This window comes from Sminthopsis crassicaudata, chromosome 1, assembly GCF_048593235.1.
Source record: "Sminthopsis crassicaudata isolate SCR6 chromosome 1, ASM4859323v1, whole genome shotgun sequence".
NCBI classification, from domain to species: Eukaryota; Metazoa; Chordata; class Mammalia; order Dasyuromorphia; family Dasyuridae; genus Sminthopsis; species Sminthopsis crassicaudata.
In genome coordinates this window covers 660,478,065-660,492,235 of record NC_133617.1, presented here as the reverse complement: position 1 = coordinate 660,492,235, position 14,171 = coordinate 660,478,065, and the positions used below count along the sequence as shown (strand labels likewise).

Below are 14,171 nucleotides of genomic sequence, written 5' to 3'. Positions count from 1 at the left end.
AGCCTTCATTCTGGAGAGTGTAAGTGAATTGATACTGTTTATTATGAAATATATGCTTCAATATACAGTTATACTTAGCTATAATCACTAACATATAGCCCTTTAAAAGTTACAAAGTACACCACATTTATTTTTTCATCTGATCCCCATGTGATGTGGGTACTATTGTTATCCCCATTTTATAGATAAAAGAAACAGACTGAGAGATTAATTGACTTACATAACTAGTAAGAGTTTGAGGCAGGATTTGAGCATTGTCTTTCTGCCTCCAAGTATAATCTGTTAGCTTTTCTCCTTTGAAGCATGGGTATTAGGCAGTTTTTTTTCATCTAAGGGAAAAAAGAGAAAACAATCCAAAACCTGTTTGTTAATGATACTTGCCAGATAAACTCCCTGGAAAGATGTGGATTGGCTAGCATTATATGTTAACTGTTCTCTCTAGTGCTTTTTATGTTTGTTAGTGGGTTTGTTCAGTAGGTAGGATCTAGGAGGAAGAGGATGTGGCTTTTTTTTTTTTTTTTTTTTTTTTTTTTTAAACAAAACACCTACTTGTTTCTAAGCATTTATTAGAAAGCTTGACTCCAAAGTACTTTTCCATGTTTCTATTTTCTTCTTTTCAATTCTATGTGATAATCAAACTACACTAGTAGTCACTTCCCATCCTGCAATGGAATATGTAGTCTTTTCAAACAATCTTACCCAAAGAAATCTCTTCCCATTAAAGCACAGCTGAAGGGCCTTAGGACCCTTCTGTATGAAGCTCTTTGAATCTAAGCCCATTCTTCTTCCCCATTCACATAGGTCTTGGTGCTTGACTTCACCTAAGAACTTTTCATTATTTTATAGCTGACTTTTATGATGTATTTTAAATTTAAATACTTGCAAATCCCTCTAGTTTCTGGTAAATTTTCTCTGTTATCTCCAAGTTAGCCAGTCTACACTAGTACAAAATCTACATTTGTACAATGTTTATACACAGTTTCCTCCATTACACCCAGAGCTCTTTTAGAGTGTAGGTGTTGAAATAAATCAACTTTTGTTGTTGATAAAAAAACAAAACCTTTTGTTCAGGACTTTGCCCTAGTGATAAGACAAAAATCAGGAAATTAGACAAAGGAGTTTATAGTAGCAACCCAAGGGAAAATCACAGAGCGTGGCTGGGCAACCACATAACCTGCTTTTACAGGCAAGATAGGGAGATGAGACTGATAACAAGCCCCATCCTACCAGCATCTAGAAGGTACTCAAAAATCTAAACAAACCCTTAAAGTGACTCAGCACAAATTTGAAGATAGCTTGTATTTTACCTTTATTTGTAACTCCAGAACTGAGCAGAGTGCCTACTATATAGCAGTCACTTAAAATGTTTATTGATTGGCTGATCCAAGTTCTCTGGCTCCAAATCCAGGGCTCATTCTTATCCCAGTTTCTCTCTATTTGTTTCCTCATTCAGTTAGTCTTAATTTTTCTAAAATCCTTTCCAACTTAATGAGCCAATGGCATTTAAGAAAATAATCCTTACAGAATGTTTGCGCGAGTGGACAGACTCCGGACTATGAATCCGAGTATCTGGGCTCCATTCTTGGCTCTGGATATTTAAGTATCTCAGGTGGTAAAAGAGTAATACCAGTCTAATTTTTCCCTGGAAAGACCCTGGGGTCTTCAATTCAACAAGGATTAGATAAAATTGTCATGAAAGAGTTTGAAACACAAGTTTAAAGTGCCACGAAAATTTAGGCTTAAATTCTTAAAGGAGAGTCTTACTTTTACAAAAAGGAAACAATGCAATCCCACCAAACTCACTGGCTTAGCAACACTGTATAGGGGAGCAAGATTCAAAGAAGGCACAAAAAGCCTACTTGAATGAAAGCCCTCTGGGTTTGGGAGGAGAGAAAGGATCTAGGACTTACTGGCATTCACAGTACTTTTTTCAGAGGCAGTCTTATCTTACCAGGGGAGATGGAGAAGTTGAAAAGGGCTTTGAAGTCTGGGCAGGGTGTTTGTGGTACTAAGAGAACTTCAGGCTTAACTGTATTATTCACACAACTAGCAAAGGTCTGCAAAAGTAAACTAGATATTAATTGATTTGCACATAGTTTTACTTGATACAGAGCTTCTGCGTTCTGTAAAATTCCAATGTATTCATCCTGCCTAGGAATCAAAATCTATACAGCTTAAAAAAGTCTCACTGGCTTTTATATAAAGTGGGTTTAGATCTGAGGCTAATAAACTGATTTTTTCATCTCTCTGCATCACTGATTAGCAGCACTACCTAGGTAGCTAAGTAACTGAACACTTTTTCTGTCTCGTGGTTTCAGGGGTAGGAAGGCAGAAAGTTTGTGAATTTCCACACTTCGAATCTGAAAACCTAGGCAACTGAATTTATTATCATATATTTTGCAGTTAAACTATAAAAATCCCACCCTCAACAGCCTCCCCCACCCCACCTCCACCTTCTAGATCGGTAAAATGAAGGTGAGTGAGATCATCTCTAAAATGTCCTTCGGCTAGGGACGACCTTAAGCCTTTGATTGCACGAAATGAACTGCAGGCTTCCAAAGGTCCCCAGCTGGCCCTTGGAGGTCCCCTCTCCAGTCCGCCCAAAGTTGAGCTCTTGCAGTCCTCCAAGCGCAGCTAACATCCCATCTTCTCGGTGAAGCCTTTCCCATCCCTCGGTTTTAAAGCCTTCCTTCCCTACGGTGCTTACGAATGTATCTGCAGCTTGTTTATAAGTAGTCGCTCCACTAAACGGTGAGCACCTTAAGGGGGGAGGTAAACCCAGCTCCCGCATCCGGCCAGAAGCAGGGAATGCTAATTTGACCAAATAGAAAAACTGCCGCCCGTCCCCGCAGCCCCGGCGACACTGGACCAGGCAGGCGGATGTTCCGCCCGGGGCGCGGCTAGCACTGGGTTGCGAGTAGAGAAAGTCGGCCGCCTCGCCTCGAGAGAAGCCCAAATGCTTTTCCCCCCGGGCGCAGAACAGACAGGTCCAAGTCCATCTCCGTTCCGGCATCCACGCACCTCCCAGCACGCTTCCCTGGAGCTCAGTCCCGGCACCCAGCTCGGTGTCATCCCTTCCAGCTGATGGACTCCCTCCCTTCCAGGTCTGAGCCTTCCTTCTCCCAGCTATTATCTTTCCCCCTCCCAAACCAGAACTTCCATCCCTCTCTGCCCCCAGGGTTAGAGGTCAAGGTCGGAAGACCAGAATTCCGGAGAGAGCCGGCCGCGACTGGAGCGAGGGAGCCACTAGCCCAGAGTGTAGAGCAATGGGAAAGTGGGGGGAGGGGTGGACGGGGCGTGACGCTAAGAAATAAGGCCGAGGAGGGAAGCGAAGACTGCAGTATTCCTACCTGGGCAAGAACCACCAGAGCTGGGACACGCCCTGCCGCGGGAATGCGCACCCTAAGCGAGAAGCGGCTCCTGCCCAGCCCTGGGATCTAACACTCCAAAGGCCGCTCTTTCCCAGATTCAGGGTCGGGTCTCAAATGCCCGCGGTGGCGGCGCTCTAGCTATGGGCTCCTCTCCTTTCCCCCATCGGCTCCCCGCTGGGTGCGGCTGCCGGGTCAGCTGGGCCGTCCGCCTACTCTCTCTCACGAAAGTAAAAAGCTGAGGTAAGGGAGGGGCTAACAGTAAAGTCAGGTCACGTGAGCCGAGCTAGTTTGCAGGCTTCTGGACCAGTTTTCCTTTTTAAATTTTTTATTTCACTCAATATTTCCTAATTATATGTAAAATTTTAAATAATATAATTTGAAGTCCAAGTTTTCCGCCTCTCTCTCCTGTGAATTCATGAAAAACATTTCCATATTAAGCATATTACAATAAAAAATAAACAAAATAAAAATAAAGTATGCTTCATTCTACATTCAGAGTTCACTAGTTCTCTCTGGGGTTAGAGTAAGGAAGGAGCAGTAGGCAGCACGGACTGGATGGAAGAGCACTCGGGCTTGGGCATAGAAGCTTGAGGTTTCATTTTTGTAGGGCTTTTTGGGGAAAGGGTTTATCTGCGCCACCTACGGTTTTAGTTCATTAACTAGCCAAATGACCTCAAAGTGATCTTTCAAGTGTTCATCCGAAGTTATCAGCACCTTTTTTTTTTTTTTTTTTTTACTTTTGATGTACTGATCTAGAGCTGTGGGGATTTAGACATGTTACTAGATGCCTTTAGCTGATTGAGCACATATTACTAAGATGTGAATATTAGTGAATACACGATACAATTTGTACATGACTTCCAGATTTCCCTTTGCAATTTTATTTGCTGCTAATAATGCTTTATATTGGCTGCTTATAAACCTATTTATTATACTGATTAGATTCTGGGGGAGGAAAAGAGGAAGAGGTGAGGTTGAGGCGGGGTGGGGAGGGATAATCAAGGAGACCAGAACAAGATATATTTCTTTTTTTTTTTTTCTTTTTTTTTTTAGGCTAGGGTTAAGTGACTTGCCCAGGGTCACACAGCTAGGAAGTGTTAAGTGTTTGAGATCAGATTTGAACTCAGGTCCTCCTGAATTCAGGACTGGTGCTCTATCCACTGCGCCACCTAGCTGCCCCCAAGATATATTTCTAACACATCAGTTTTGCTCTTAATAAAGAATCAATACATAAATAAGCAGTACTGAAGAGTCAAACATAACAATAAATATATATCTACCAAGTGCCTGAGTGCTCATCACTCCCCTAAATCTAGGTAGTTTTCTCTTGCTCCATACCAAGTTTTGAGTAATGTAGAGTAATAATACATAATGACAAGTACAGAATTTGAAAATGGGAAGGGACCTCAAAGGCCATTTAATCCAACTCATAGATGAAAGGAATCTCCACTATAAGATATCCAACAAGTAGTCATGCTGCTTCTACTTGAATTCCTACAATAAGGAGGAGTCCAGCACTTCTTAAGATAAAGTATCCATTCTACTCTAGGACAACAACAAACTAAAGTTTTTCTTGACATCAAGACTAAATCCACTTCTTTGCACCATCTACCTATAGTTCCTGGTTTTTTCCTCTGGTATAGAAAAAAACAAGTTTGATCCTTTCTCTGCCCTCCAAATACTTGAAAAGTTATATTCTCCTATAAATTTTCTCTTCTACAAACTAAAAATCCTAACTTTCTCCTACAGATTTTCTTATGGAAGGATCTCCAATCTGTTCATCCTGATTTCACTATTCTGGATGCAATCCTGTTCATTAGTATATTCCTAAACTGAGCTCCTTAGAACTGAATATATAATTTCCTTCTCCTTTCATGTAGTTTCTCTTCTTCCCCACAATCTTTTATTAGGATGTGAGAGGCTATCCTGTCAACCAAAATCAAGCCTCTCCCAGTCCCAAGTTCAGGGGAAAATCTCTCAAAGAGACCACTATGGGAGAGCTCCACCTGAAACCATCTTTTAGCCTTTTAATCTATGACCAAAGCAATGTTACCAGTGCTTCCATTTCTTCACTTCCTATTCCACTTGAAATGCTTTTGTAATCATTAACACTGGTTTCTAAACCTACAACTAAACTGAAATTGACTCTCCAAGGTGACCGAAGTTCTTTTAACTGTCAGTTCCCTTTACCTTAGTCCTAATTCTCTTTGACTTCCCTTCAGTATTTAACACTGCTGAATACATGCTTCTTTTGGATGCTCTTTCCTCTTTAGCTCCTGAGACTGTTATTTCTTGGATCTTCTCCTTTCTTCCTATGTAATTATTGTTTTTGAACCTGAATTAAACTTGAATTGTTTTTGCTATATAATTACCCACATCCTAACCCCTTACTGTGATATTATCTAAAGCTATATCTTGGCCCTACTATTAACTTGTTTATATGACATGTCTCTTGGTAATCAAACTCTTTAGGTTCCAGAGATTTAAATATTTCTACCTACACAACTCCCATATTTACATATCTTCTCTCTCCTGAGTTCCAGTCTTTTACATCATTGCTCTGTCTTCTACATTACCTAAATATTTATCATAGCATAAAATATGCCACTTCAGCAAAAAAATATTGTTTTGTAAGGGAAAGAAAAGAGACCATCGATTCAACAGATAATTACTGAATATCTTATTTGTGAAGAGAATTGATTTTAATACAGTAAGATAGGTGCTTCCCATGTGAAGACAAGGACTCACAGAAAGCTATGGAATGACCACACTGGGATTATGGTTTGATAACAATCAACAAGGTGATAAACTAATCGAAAGATAGTAAAATAGGTTTCATCCCACCTTTCCCTTTTATAGCTCCAACTAAGCTTCAGTGGATCACAAAACTTGGGTTTCTCAGAGTAAGTACCAGACCCAGGTACGTATAGCAGGTGAGTAAACCGGTTTTTAGGCAATCATTTTTTACCTCATTGGCCTCATATCCTGTGAGGACATATAAGGGGTTCTGTGTTCTAGGACACAGCCAAAGAGAAAGAGCTGCTGTTTTATACTTCTCACAGCTGATTGAATTAAATTACATAATCTTCTCTTTTACCACCTCTTCTGAACGTCCTTATTTCTGTGAAGCACAAACCATCCCTAGAAATGCTGTCTCAGCCTTTTGACATCCTTATCCTTGATTTCTCATTCAATCAAACTTCTCTCTTCCAATTTACCAATGATCTCTTAGTAGCCAAATCTGTTGAATTTTTTATTTTCATTTTTAATCCTTCTTGAACTATATGTACAATTTGAAATTGTTGACCACTTGTGAGCCAAGCTTAGATAAGACTCATATAGGCAACCTATATGGGCAATATACCACACATCACAACCATTACAAGCTTTAAATACAACAATACAAAGGCTTTACTATTAAATGGTGGACAGTTGGCATTATAACAAGTCTTCTTTGATCTGATTTGTTTCTCACTTTAGACTTAATAAAGGCTTATTAATTGATTGCTTTATAGATTAGATATTGATATTTAAAAAGTAACTCTGATATAATAGAGTTTTGGGTCTATTTGAATTTAAACTTTGGTTCTGATGCTTACAAGTTGCATAGTTCTGGGCAAGTCTCAAAGTCATAGGTTCTAAATTCAAAGAACTATTAGAAACTATTCAGTTCAACTCCTACCTGACTGAGAATCCCCTGTATAACATTTCAGGCCTCTACTTAGAGACCTTAAGTAAGGAGAACTCACTATCTCTCCCATACATTATTATCCCATTTGGATAACTCTTAATTGTTAGGGTGGCAATTCTTTAGGAACTTGGAGCTTCCCTCCCCCAGTGATGAAATAGAGAGGTGCAGAGTGAGAGAAGTGAAGAAAATAAAAGGATACAAAAGAGAGAAAAGTACCTTCAGATGAGATCATGGGATAAGAGCTAGAAGGAACTTTAGAGGTTCTAGACACCTAAAAGTCCTGTTATGAATTTTTTGTTGTTGTTGCTGTTACCCTCATCAGGGCTACAGCTCACTGTGTAGGCTTTGGTATAAATATTGAAATTTGTCCACCAAATTGCCAATTTGGCAGTTGGCATATGTCTAGCTTCCTTCCTCCAATAGCAGTTTTTTGCTTATAACCACTATTAGCTATTTGCTTTTATTTTGTTGTATTTTATTTTATTTTTAGAATTAACTGTGTGAGCTTTTTGGGATTAAAAAAAATTAATAGTTCCATGACTACTATATTTGTCTGATGTTTTATTTTGTTTTTTTAGAATTGGTGGTTGGAGTGCTACTGCTGTGAGTTCTCTGGAGGCTTTTTTTTTTTTTTTTTTTTTTGCTTTTGTCGAGTTCACAGGTAGTTGCATGTCCTCTGTGATTCTTTGGTCATTTGGTCAGGAATGACATTTGACAAACACTACAAAATCTTAGGATATAAATATAAAAATAAGACCAAGAAACTTATAATCTAATTGGGGGAATAAGTATAAGACAGAGTTCAACTACACAGTGAATAGGAAGGCCCAGAAGTCTTCAAGTTGCAGCTAGTATTAAACTCAAAGCCCAAGGTTCTTAGGGTTTTCTTAGGGTTTCTCAGCAAGTTAAATGGCAGCATTTGGAGGGCATGGAAACAAGGTAAATAGTAAATAGTAAGGCCCAAAGATTTTTCATCTTATTGAAAGAAATGAATTTGGCGATTACCTGCTCATTTAGGTATAGGATGTGGGATTTGAAAAGCAGGAGGTGTGGAAGGGCCTCATTGACCACTATTGAGAAGAAAGGAATAGACTTTATGTTCTGGGTACAATGAGTGTCCTGGACTCTCTTGAATAGTGCAGGGGATTTTGGGAAGGGAAGAGAAATTACCTGGGAAGTTGGGAGAAAAAGAGCAGCTTGACCATCTGATATTCTTATGGATTGTCGACCATCTGATGTTCTTATGGACTGTCCTGAGGCCCTTCTGTGGGTAAAGATTGTGAAGGAGAGGGAGGAATAAGAGGAGGAAAGTGGAGATATTTGTCGTTTGTCTCAATGTCTCCATGTATTCTAAAAGATACTCTCAGATATAGCTTTCTTCCATAGTCATACTCTTGACTTCCTGCATCTGAACCCAACTCCTTAAAAGAAAGGGATCATATCCAACTCACTTCCAGTTGATCAGTGATGGAAAGAAACAGCTACACCCAGAGAAGGAATACTGGGAATTGAATGTAAACTATTAGCTCTACTGTCTTTCTACCCAGGTTACTTATACCTTCGGAATCCAATTTTCTTGTTGCACGTTAAGTATTAGATTCCAAAGGTATAAGTAACCTGGGTAGATAGACAGTAGTGCTAACAATTTACATTCACTACTAAAATGTAGATTGATGTAGAGCTTACTTCTGTAATATATTCCAAGAAATTTTCAATTTCTAATTTTTCTTCAGTCTTTTCTTTTTCTGTAGTAATCAGTTTTTCTTCAAGTTGTGCCAGGTTTCCTTGAGAATCATGAAGGTTCTTTTGTGCTATATGTAGTTTGATTTCCATCCCTTCTTGTTTATCAGCAACATTCTTCTTCTTTGCTTCAATCTTATTCTTCAGTTTCATTAACTCTAAACTTAGATGACTCATTTTCTTCTGGTTACCATCTTCAGAAAACTTTATTTTTAGCAGTGTTCCTTCTCTGGGTGTAGTTGTTTCTGTCCATCATTGATCAACTGGAAGTGAGTTGGATCTTCTTTATGTTGAAGATATCCACTTCCATAGAATACATCTTCATATAGCATGGAAGTGTACAGCGATCTTCTGGTTCTATTCATTTCACTCAGCATCAGTTGATGTAAGTCTCCAAATCTCTCTGTATTCGTCCTGCTGGTCATTTCTTACAGAGCAATAATATTCCATAACCTTCATATACCATAATTTACCCAGCCATTCTCCAATTGATGGACATCCATTCATCTTCCAGTTTCTAGCCACTACGAAAAGGGCTGCCACAAACATTTTGGCACATACTGGTCCCTTTCCCCCTCTTTAGTATTTCTTTGGGAATAATATTGTATTTTAAGAAAAGATGAGCAAGAAAACTTTACCTTAGAAAGATGCTTAGAAAACCTTAAAAAGACTTTCATGAACTGATGCAAAGTGAAATGAACTGTGTACAAACTAACAGCAATATTGCATGATGATTGACTGTGAATTACTTAGTTATTGTTAGCAATACAATGATTCAAGGTAACTCTGAAGGACTCATTATGAAAAATGCTATCCATACCCAGAGAAAGAACTGATGTCTTAATATGGATAGAAGCATATTTTTAAATGGTTTTGAGGGTATTTTTGGTCTATATTTCCTGTCACAATATGAATATTAGGGAAATGTTGCATGACTACACATGTTTAACCTGTATTGAATTGTTTGCCTTTCCAATGCAGAATAGAGGGTGGAGAGGAAAAGAGGGAGAGGATCTGGGACTCAGAATTTCAAAAAATGAATGTAAAAAATTGTTTTTACATGTAGCTGGGGAAGAATAAAATACTAAATATGCTCAAAAAAAAAAGAAAAAGAAAAAAAGAAAAAAAAAAGAAAGGGATCATAGAATGCTTTTAGAAGCCATCTGGTCCAATTCTCTGCCCCATCCCTGAGATTATATTCATATCATCAAAGCCCATCAGGGAGGATAATTTAGTGGTAAAATAGGGGAAAGATGAAAGATCTAGAGTATTTAAGTCTTTGGGGGGGGTGTCCAGCCTCTGCAGGGGGTCCAGAGAGCTGAGCAGGAGGAATAGGGTTGGTGTCAAAGGAAGACAGGAGTCCCATCATAGTTTTAATGAGGAACTGATGGAAGTGATGCTACCACTTCTCTCAGGCTCCTTCAGGGTTTATTTTTATACTTTATCATGATCATATACTTTTCTTTAGGTCAACATAGTCTTCAGACATGTCTGACTTATTGACCTTTATATGTTAATACATTTGACATTTAATTTTTGAGTAAGTTTTTTTTTATGGTTAAGTGTTAATTATTGATTACAATACACAAAGCTAATAATAAAAAGGTAAATATTATACAAGATTAAATGTTAGTGAATTTTGTTAGTTTATTTATGTCTTCTTTGTCAATTCTATGGATTGTTTAATTCCTCAATTTCCCTGACTTTGAACCAAGTACATAGGCATTTAGGGCAATTCCTAGTTATACTTTAACCATCTTTTGGTTCCTAAACATACTAATCTTTTCTGAGTCTAAGTTGGTAAACACCATTATTTTCTAGACCTTTAGATTTTCTCCCATAGTGACAATGCTTTCCATGGTGTTCTCTCCTTTATCATTTGTCTCAGTGAGAGACTAGTTTTATTAGGACAGAATTATTTTTAGTTTTATTAGTATTAATATTTATTAAATTATTAAATATTTAATATTTATTAGTATTATTTTAGTTTTATTAGGACACGTGAAATCAATTCTAGTTAACTTGCCCAAATTCCCCTTGTCACCAGATTTTTTAAAGATAATGTTTAGTGCTGTAATCAAGCCAGTTATAAATAATATAGGAAACAGTAGTCCATTAATGAGAATCATAGAAGGAAATGTTCCTTAATGAGTGCTGTGCACATTTGATCTCAATGTTGGGCTTTGCCAATCAGCTTAGAGACTGCGGCTCCAAACAAAGTCTGAATCTTGGTTCTGTTGTTAATTGCCTGTAAAATCTGGGACAAAGTTCTTAACTTCTCTGGGTCTGTTTCCTTTTCTATAAAATGAAAAAGTTGGATTTAATAATCTCCAAGTTTCCCTTCAGTTCTTAATCTATGAATTTAACCTTTCTCCAAATAGTAATTTTACTTCTCTGAGCATCAATTCCTCATGTGTAAAGTGAAAAAGAAAACAGGATGCTGTTGCCCTTCAGTATGCAGGTAGCTCAGCATCCAAGTTAAAATGATCTCATTTTAGAAATGCAAACTATTTTTGTTGTTTAGTCATTACAATCATCTTACTTTTCATGACCCCATTGGGATTTTCTTAGCGAAGATACTACTTGATACAAATGCCATTTTATTCTCCAGCTCATTTTACAGAAGAGGAAACTGAGACAAAAAGAGTTAAGTGACCTGCTCAGGGTAACACAGCTGCTATGTGTCTGAGGCCAGATTTGATATCAGAAAGATGAGTCTTCCTGACTGCAGCTTGGCATTCTATCTACTGTGCTACTTACCTGGGGAATTCTATATTTAGAATAGGGGTTTTTGCTCTTGGACTTGGACTTGAACTTTGAGGAAAATTTGTTCCAATAATAATGTAGAATAAGGAAAAAAAACAGTTCTTAGAAAATTTTCCATGTTGCTTATATTTTATATTAAGATATTAAGTCTTTTCTTTTTTTCATTTTGATCTATAATGGCATGAATGAAATATAATTATCTCTATTTTCCTGCTGATCACTTTCATTGGTCATTTATTGAGTTCTGACTAGATGCTTTTTCTATATAATCTAAATTAAAAGCCAATCAGAAAAGACCCAATCAATGTAATTGAATATAAAACTGCTTGTCATATAACAAAGTTATTATTAATTTTATTTATTTAGTTAGTTTAGTTGAGGTAATTGGGATTAAATGACTTGCCCAGGGTAATACAGTTAGGAAGTGCTAAGTGTCTGAGATCACATTTGAGCTCAGGTCCTTCTGACTTCAGGGCTGGTGCTCTATCACTTCGACACCTAGCTGCCCTTATTATTAATTTTAAATAAAAAAATTAATATTGCCTGAGTTTGCAGTAGTCTCTAAACTAGCCTTCCTGTTTCTCTCTCTCCCATTTACAATCTATCATCTATAATAACTATCAAAATTGTCTTTTTAAGGCATAGGTTTATATGTCTCCTCTACTCAAAAACTTCAGTGTCTTCCTGTTGTCTCTAAAATAAAATTAATAAAATAACCATAAAAATGGGCATTTCTATATATGGCTTTATGCTCCATAAAACACTTTACATATATCAATCCATTTGATCCTCATATTCCTATGAGGTTAAATTTAACTCAATATCACAGATGAGAAAACAAGCTTAAAAAAGCTAGTAACATGATTTATCTGTCCCTAGTTATGTAATCATTAAGTGTCCAAAGCAAGATCTGAACTCAGTCTTTTCTGACTTTTTAGTCCAATACTTCTTCCATGATACTTTGACTGCCTTGAATATCTCAGTAGCTCATCTCTGAGATTTTGTGACTAGTATCTCTTGGTCCTCTTCCTACATCTCTGACTCTTCCTTTTGAGCTTTCTTTGGTTGATCTCTCTCTCTCTTTTTAATAATTTAATGTTCATTTCCAAATTCTTCCTCTCCCTCCCTCCTATTCTCCCTCCTTCCCTCTCCCTCTCTCCTCCCTCCCTCTCCCTCTCCCTCCTTCCCTCTCCTCTCTCTTGCTCTCTTCAATCTATTTTATCCATTGAGAAGGCAAGAAAAACATAACTCATTACAAATATGTATAGTTACATTGTTAGGGTTCTTACAAGGTACTTATGTACTTAGTTCACATCTTTAAAGGCTTGAACTCCTTTAAAGGTGTGAACTAAGTACATAAGTACCTTGTAAGAATCCTAACATTACATAAAACAAATTCCTTCATTAGGCAAGTCCCTTCCCCCCAAAAAAACAAAAGAAAAGGAAATATATTTCAGTTTCTTCAAGTTTATCATCTCTCTGTTTGGAGGTGGATCGTATATGTCATCATAAGTCTTTTGAAATTCTATTTGATCATGTTGATCAGAAATATTAAGTCTTTCAGAGTTCATTATCTTTACAAAGTTATTATTATATAAATTTTTCTTGTTCAGCTCCATTTGTATCAGTTAATGAAACGTCCCAGGTTTTTTAAAACCATTACCTTTATAATTTCTTATAGTACAGTAGTATTCTAATTATGTTTATATATCCTAATTTCTTCAGCTATTCTTCAGTTGATGGATATCCCTTCAGTTTCCAGTTCTCTGCCACCACAAAAATGGCTTCTATAAATATTTTTGCACATGAATCAAAGAAAAAGGTTTCTTTGAAATCTTTGGGATAAATACTTAGTAAAAATATTGCTGGTTCGAAGGGTATGCATTGTTTAATAGTTTTTTGGGCCTAGTTCTAAGATGCTTTCCAGAAAAGTTGAACTAGTTTATGGCTCCAATGGTATATTAATACACCTATTTTCTTATATATCCTCCAATGGGTCATTTTCCTTTTTTTTTTTTTTTTTTTCCTTTCCTTTCATTTAATTAATTTAATGTGTATGAGGTGGTACCTCAAAGCTGTTCTACTTCTCTAGTAATGATTTAGAATTTTTTTTTTTTTATGTAGCTTTTAGTAACTTTGATTTCTTCCATTTAAAACTGATCATATCCTTTACCTTTTTTTATCAAATGGAGAATGACTCATAAATTTGATTCAATACCTTAAATATTTTAGAACTGAAATATTAATCATAGAAATGTCCTGCAAATACTTTTTCCTACTTTTATTTTGATTTTAGTTATGACTTTGTTTATGCAAACCTTTTTAAATTTCATATAATCAAAATGATCAATTTTGTCTCCTATCTTTACAATATCATTATTATATAAATTATTCTTGTTCAGCTTCATTTGTATCAGTTAATTATTCCAAGGTTTTAAAAAAAACCATTACATTCATAATTTCTTATAGTACAGTAGTATTCTAACATGTTCATATATCATAATTTCTTTAGCTGAAGACTTCTCTTTCTTGTAATTAATAATGAACTTTCTCCCTCCCAATCCATAGATCTGACAATTTCTTCCTTGATTCACTGACTTATG

At 36.8% G+C, this 14,171-nt stretch overlaps 1 protein-coding gene across 7 annotated transcripts in view; it reads right to left on the bottom strand.

Moving 5' to 3' along the window:
• Window positions 1–14,171, bottom strand: part of PGAP4 (post-GPI attachment to proteins GalNAc transferase 4) — a 30,731-nt gene that overhangs the window by 14,094 nt on the left and 2,466 nt on the right. For 3 of the 7 annotated variants that reach the window (XM_074283008.1, XM_074283005.1, XM_074283011.1), the window contains exon 1: window positions 3,351–3,582. The gene's annotated coding sequence lies outside the window, so the exon portion shown is untranslated. Of the gene's footprint in view, window positions 1–220; window positions 330–3,350; window positions 3,583–8,232; window positions 8,327–14,171 lie in introns of those variants that run through there. The other 4 variants (XM_074283009.1, XM_074283012.1, XM_074283007.1 and 1 more) reach the window with 3 other exon arrangements.